Genomic DNA, 6,712 nt, shown 5'->3' with positions numbered 1-6,712 from the left:
AGGAGATCTGCAGCTTATTTTTTTGTACTGCCAGCAGATTGTGGAAGTACAGTATAAAAACCATCCTTATGGAGAGATCTTGGTATTTTAGGCTTAGTCTAAGTGTCTCAAGTAGCTGGGGTTTTTGCTTGGGCCTAATCCATACGGTCTTATGGCTTTCCTCCTAGTCTGAAGACGAATGTGCTAGAAACTATAAAGCAAAAACATGTCCTGCAGCCTAGCCTTGCCTTGCCTGTCCTTGCTTGTCCTAGCCTTGCCTTCTTTCCTTCTCATCCTGTTCTCTGTCCCATCCTCTCTCACTAAGCCCTCGTCTGGCTGCATGTCTCTTCTTTCCTTTTCTCTCACTCTCCTGCTTCCTGCCTCTTTTCTTGCAATTCCTCCATCTCACTCCTGCAGCCCAACACTACTTTTTATTCTTCCTTCCCTTTCTCCTGCTCCCTTCGCTTTCTCCCTCTGTCCCCTATCTTTCTTCCCGACTTGTCTCTTGGAGACTTTGGGCCAAACTGGCCCCAAGTCTGGGCATGGTTTGACAAGTTTTCAGCGGCCTGGCTGGTGGCAGCAGGGACACCAGGCAGTGACAGGCCCGGGGCTGACAGGCTCCCCATCCCCTAGGGGGCGCCTGGCTGCCACACCCAGCTGACATAGAACCTTTGTCACAATGCCCGCTACCGTGGCGAGGATGCGGTGGCTCTGCAGGTGACAGGGACACTGCAGGACTTGGTGTCAGCTCAGCAATTTCTCACTTCCCCTAAGAAGCGGAATTCTGCAAATTGCTGCCTTTGCTCTTGAAAGGATGTCATCAGGTGGGTGTTTTGGTGTCATACACTGAAAACAGAGCAGAAACTGTGAAATATTCCCATGATATGCATGGTCCCTGCCCCAAAGCACCATGACTCAGCCTAAGGAGATCTGCAGCTGATTTTTTTGTACTGCCAGCAGATTGTGGAAGTACAGTATAAAAACCATCCTTATGGAGAGATCTTGGTATTTTAGGCTTAGTCTAAGTGTCTCAAGTAGCTGGGGTTTTTGCTTGGGCCTAATCCATACGGTCTTATGGCTTTCCTCCTAGTCTGAAGACGAATGTGCTAGAAACTATAAAGCAAAAACATGTCCTGCAGCCTAGCCTTGCCTTGCCTGTCCTTGCCTGTCCTAGCCTTGCCTTCTTTCCTTCTCATCCTGTTCTCTGTCCCATCCTCTCTCACTAAGCCCTCATCTGGCTGCATGTCTCTTCTTTCCTTTTCTCTCACTCTCCTGCTTCCTGCCTCTTTTCTTGCAATTCCTCCATCTCACTCCTGCAGCCCAACACTACTTTTTATTCTTCCTTCCCTTTCTCCTGCTCCCTTTGCTTTCTCCCTCTGTCCCCTATCTTTCTTCCCGACTTGTCTCTTGGAGACTTTGGGCCAAACTGGCCCCAAGTCTGGGCATGGTTTGACAAGTTTTCAGAGGCCTGGCTGGTGGCAGCAGGGACACCAGGCAGTGACAGGCCCGGGGCTGACAGGCTCCCCATCCCCTAGGGGGCGCCTGGCTGCCACACCCAGCTGACATAGAACCTTTGTCACAATGCCCGCTACCCTGGCGAGGATGCGGTGGCTCTGCAGGTGACAGGGACACTGCAGGACTTGGTGTCAGCTCAGCAATTTCTCACTTCCCCCAAGAAGCGGAATTCTGCAAATTGCTGCCTTTGCTCTTGAAAGGATGTCATCAGGTGGGTGTTTTGGTGTCATACACTGAAAACAGAGCAGAAACTGTGAAATATTCCCATGATATGCATGGTCCCTGCCCCAAAGCACCATGACTCAGCCTAAGGAGATCTGCAGCTTATTTTTTTGTACTGCCAGCAGATTGTGGAAGTACAGTATAAAAACCATCCTTATGGAGAGATCTTGGTATTTTAGGCTTAGTCTAAGTGTCTCAAGTAGCTGGGGTTTTTGCTTGGGCCTAATCCATACGGTCTTATGGCTTTCCTCCTAGTCTGAAGACGAATGTGCTAGAAACTATAAAGCAAAAACATGTCCTGCAGCCTAGCCTTGCCTTGCCTGTCCTTGCTTGTCCTAGCCTTGCCTTCTTTCCTTCTCATCCTGTTCTCTGTCCCATCCTCTCTCACTAAGCCCTCATCTGGCTGCATGTCTCTTCTTTCCTTTTCTCTCACTCTCCTGCTTCCTGCCTCTTTTCTTGCAATTCCTCCATCTCACTCCTGCAGCCCAACACTACTTTTTATTCTTCCTTCCCTTTCTCCTGCTCCCTTCGCTTTCTCCCTCTGTCCCCTATCTTTCTTCCCGACTTGTCTCTTGGAGACTTTGGGCCAAACTGGCCCCAAGTCTGGGCATGGTTTGACAAGTTTTCAGAGGCCTGGCTGGTGGCAGCAGGGACACCAGGCAGTGACAGGCCCGGGGCTGACAGGCTCCCCATCCCCTAGGGGGCGCCTGGCTGCCACACCCAGCTGACATAGAACCTTTGTCACAATGCCCGCTACCCTGGCGAGGATGCGGTGGCTCTGCAGGTGACAGGGACACTGCAGGACTTGGTGTCAGCTCAGCAATTTCTCACTTCCCCTAAGAAGCGGAATTCTGCAAATTGCTGCCTTTGCTCTTGAAAGGATGTCATCAGGTGGGTGTTTTGGTGTCATACACTGAAAACAGAGCAGAAACTGTGAAATATTCCCATGATATGCATGGTCCCTGCCCCAAAGCACCATGACTCAGCCTAAGGAGATCTGCAGCTTATTTTTTTGTACTGCCAGCAGATTGTGGAAGTACAGTATAAAAACCATCCTTATGGAGAGATCTTGGTATTTTAGGCCTAGTCTAAGTGTCTCAAGTAGCTGGGGTTTTTGCTTGGGCCTAATCCATACGGTCTTATGGCTTTCCTCCTAGTCTGAAGACGAATGTGCTAGAAACTATAAAGCAAAAACATGTCCTGCAGCCTAGCCTTGCCTTGCCTGTCCTTGCTTGTCCTAGCCTTGCCTTATTTCCTTTTCATTCTGTTCTCTGTCCCATCCTCTCTCACTAAGCCCTCGTCTGGCTGCATGTCTCTTCTTTCCTTTTCTCTCTCTCCTGCTTCCTGCCTCTTTTCTTGCAATTCCTCCATCTCACTCCTGCAGCCCAACACTACTTTTTATTCTTCCTTCCCTTTCTCCTGCTCCCTTCGCTTTCTCCCTCTGTCCCCTATCTTTCTTCCCGACTTGTCTCTTGGAGACTTTGGGCCAAACTGGCCCCAAGTCTGGGCATGGTTTGACAACTTTTCAGAGGCCTGGCTGGTGGCAGCAGGGCCAGCAGGCAGTGACAGGCCCGGGGCTGACAGGCTCCCCATCCCCTAGGGGGCGCCTGGCTGCCACACCCAGCTGACATAGAACCTTTGTCACAATGCCCGCTACCGTGGCGAGGATGCGGTGGCTCTGCAGGTGACAGGGACACTGCAGGACTTGGTGTCAGCTCAGCAATTTCTCACTTCCCCTAAGAAGCGGAATTGTGCAAATTGCTGCCTTTGCTCTTGAAAGGATGTCATCAGGTGGGTGTTTTGGTGTCATACACTGAAAACAGAGCAGAAACTGTGAAATATTCCCATGATATGCATGGTCCCTGCCCCAAAGCACCATGACTCAGCCTAAGGAGATCTGCAGCTTTTTTTTTTGTACTGCCAGCAGATTGTGGAAGTACAGTATAAAACCATCCTTATGGAGAGATCTTGGTATTTTAGGCCTAGTCTAAGTGTCTCAAGTAGCTGGGGTTTTTGCTTGGGCCTAATCCATACGGTCTTATGGCTTTCCTCCTAGTCTGAAGACGAATGTGCTAGAAACTATAAAGCAAAAACATGTCCTGCAGCCTAGCCTTGCCTTGCCTGTCCTTGCCTGTCCTAGCCTTGCCTTATGTCCTTCTCATCCTGTTCTCTGTCCCATCCTCTCTCACTAAGCCCTCGTCTGGCTGCATGTCTCTTCTTTCCTTTTCTCTCACTCTCCTGCTTCCTGCCTCTTTTCTTGCAATTCCTCCATCTCACTCCTGCAGCCCAACACTACTTTTTATTCTTCCTTCCCTTTCTCCTGCTCCCTTCGCTTTCTCCCTCTGTCCCCTATCTTTCTTCCCGACTTGTCTCTTGGAGACTTTGGGCCAAACTGGCCCCAAGTCTGGGCATGGTTTGACAAGTTTTCAGAGGCCTGGCTGGTGGCAGCAGGGCCAGCAGGCAGTGACAGGCCCGGGGCTGACAGGCTCCCCATCCCCTAGGGGGCGCCTGGCTGCCACACCCAGCTGACATAGAACCTTTGTCACAATGCCCGCTACCGTGGCGAGGATGCGGTGGCTCTGCAGGTGACAGGGACACTGCAGGACTTGGTGTCAGCTCAGCAATTTCTCACTTCCCCTAAGAAGCGGAATTCTGCAAATTGCTGCCTTTGCTCTTGAAAGGATGTCATCAGGTGGGTGTTTTGGTGTCATACACTGAAAACAGAGCAGAAACTGTGAAATATTCCCATGATATGCATGGTCCCTGCCCCAAAGCACCATGACTCAGCCTAAGGAGATCTGCAGCTTATTTTTTTGTACTGCCAGCAGATTGTGGAAGTACAGTATAAAAACCATCCTTATGGAGAGATCTTGGTATTTTAGGCTTAGTCTAAGTGTCTCAAGTAGCTGGGGTTTTTGCTTGGGCCTAATCCATACGGTCTTATGGCTTTCCTCCTAGTCTGAAGACGAATGTGCTAGAAACTATAAAGCAAAAACATGTCCTGCAGCCTAGCCTTGCCTTGCCTGTCCTTGCTTGTCCTAGCCTTGCCTTCTTTCCTTCTCATCCTGTTCTCTGTCCCATCCTCTCTCACTAAGCCCTCGTCTGGCTGCATGTCTCTTCTTTCCTTTTCTCTCACTCTCCTGCTTCCTGCCTCTTTTCTTGCAATTCCTCCATCTCACTCCTGCAGCCCAACACTACTTTTTATTCTTCCTTCCCTTTCTCCTGCTCCCTTCGCTTTCTCCCTCTGTCCCCTATCTTTCTTCCCGACTTGTCTCTTGGAGACTTTGGGCCAAACTGGCCCCAAGTCTGGGCATGGTTTGACAAGTTTTCAGCGGCCTGGCTGGTGGCAGCAGGGACACCAGGCAGTGACAGGCCCGGGGCTGACAGGCTCCCCATCCCCTAGGGGGCGCCTGGCTGCCACACCCAGCTGACATAGAACCTTTGTCACAATGCCCGCTACCGTGGCGAGGATGCGGTGGCTCTGCAGGTGACAGGGACACTGCAGGACTTGGTGTCAGCTCAGCAATTTCTCACTTCCCCTAAGAAGCGGAATTCTGCAAATTGCTGCCTTTGCTCTTGAAAGGATGTCATCAGGTGGGTGTTTTGGTGTCATACACTGAAAACAGAGCAGAAACTGTGAAATATTCCCATGATATGCATGGTCCCTGCCCCAAAGCACCATGACTCAGCCTAAGGAGATCTGCAGCTTATTTTTTTGTACTGCCAGCAGATTGTGGAAGTACAGTATAAAAACCATCCTTATGGAGAGATCTTGGTATTTTAGGCTTAGTCTAAGTGTCTCAAGTAGCTGGGGTTTTTGCTTGGGCCTAATCCATACGGTCTTATGGCTTTCCTCCTAGTCTGAAGACGAATGTGCTAGAAACTATAAAGCAAAAACATGTCCTGCAGCCTAGCCTTGCCTTGCCTGTCCTTGCTTGTCCTAGCCTTGCCTTCTTTCCTTCTCATCCTGTTCTCTGTCCCATCCTCTCTCACTAAGCCCTCATCTGGCTGCATGTCTCTTCTTTCCTTTTCTCTCACTCTCCTGCTTCCTGCCTCTTTTCTTGCAATTCCTCCATCTCACTCCTGCAGCCCAACACTACTTTTTATTCTTCCTTCCCTTTCTCCTGCTCCCTTCGCTTTCTCCCTCTGTCCCCTATCTTTCTTCCCGACTTGTCTCTTGGAGACTTTGGGCCAAACTGGCCCCAAGTCTGGGCATGGTTTGACAAGTTTTCAGAGGCCTGGCTGGTGGCAGCAGGGCCAGCAGGCAGTGACAGGCCCGGGGCTGACAGGCTCCCCATCCCCTAGGGGGCGCCTGGCTGCCACATCCAGCTGACATAGAACCTTTGTCACAATGCCCGCTACCGTGGCGAGGATGCGGTGGCTCTGCAGGTGACAGGGACACTGCAGGACTTGGTGTCAGCTCAGCAATTTCTCACTTCCCCTAAGAAGCGGAATTCTGCAAATTGCTGCCTTTGCTCTTGAAAGGATGTCATCAGGTGGGTGTTTTGGTGTCATACACTGCAAACAGAGCAGAAACTGTGAAATATTCCCATGATATGCATGGTCCCTGCCCCAAAGCACCATGACTCAGCCTAAGGAGATCTGCAGCTTATTTTTTTGTACTGCCAGCAGATTGTGGAAGTACAGTATAAAAACCATCCTTATGGAGAGATCTTGGTATTTTAGGCTTAGTCTAAGTGTCTCAAGTAGCTGGGGTTTTTGCTTGGGCCTAATCCATACGGTCTTATGGCTTTCCTCCTAGTCTGAAGACGAATGTGCTAGAAACTATAAAGCAAAAACATGTCCTGCAGCCTAGCCTTGCCTTGCCTGTCCTTGCCTGTCCTAGCCTTGCCTTATTTCCTTTTCATCCTGTTCTCTGTCCCATCCTCTCTCACTAAGCCCTCGTCTGGCTGCATGTCTCTTCTTTCCTTTTCTCTCACTCTCCTGCTTCCTGCCTCTTTTCTTGCAATTCCTCCATCTCACTCCTGCAGCCCAA

Source organism: Columba livia, unplaced genomic scaffold (genome assembly GCF_036013475.1).
Source record: "Columba livia isolate bColLiv1 breed racing homer unplaced genomic scaffold, bColLiv1.pat.W.v2 Scaffold_103, whole genome shotgun sequence".
In the NCBI taxonomy this organism is placed as follows: Eukaryota; Metazoa; Chordata; class Aves; order Columbiformes; family Columbidae; genus Columba; species Columba livia.
This window is presented reverse-complemented; position numbering follows the sequence as displayed.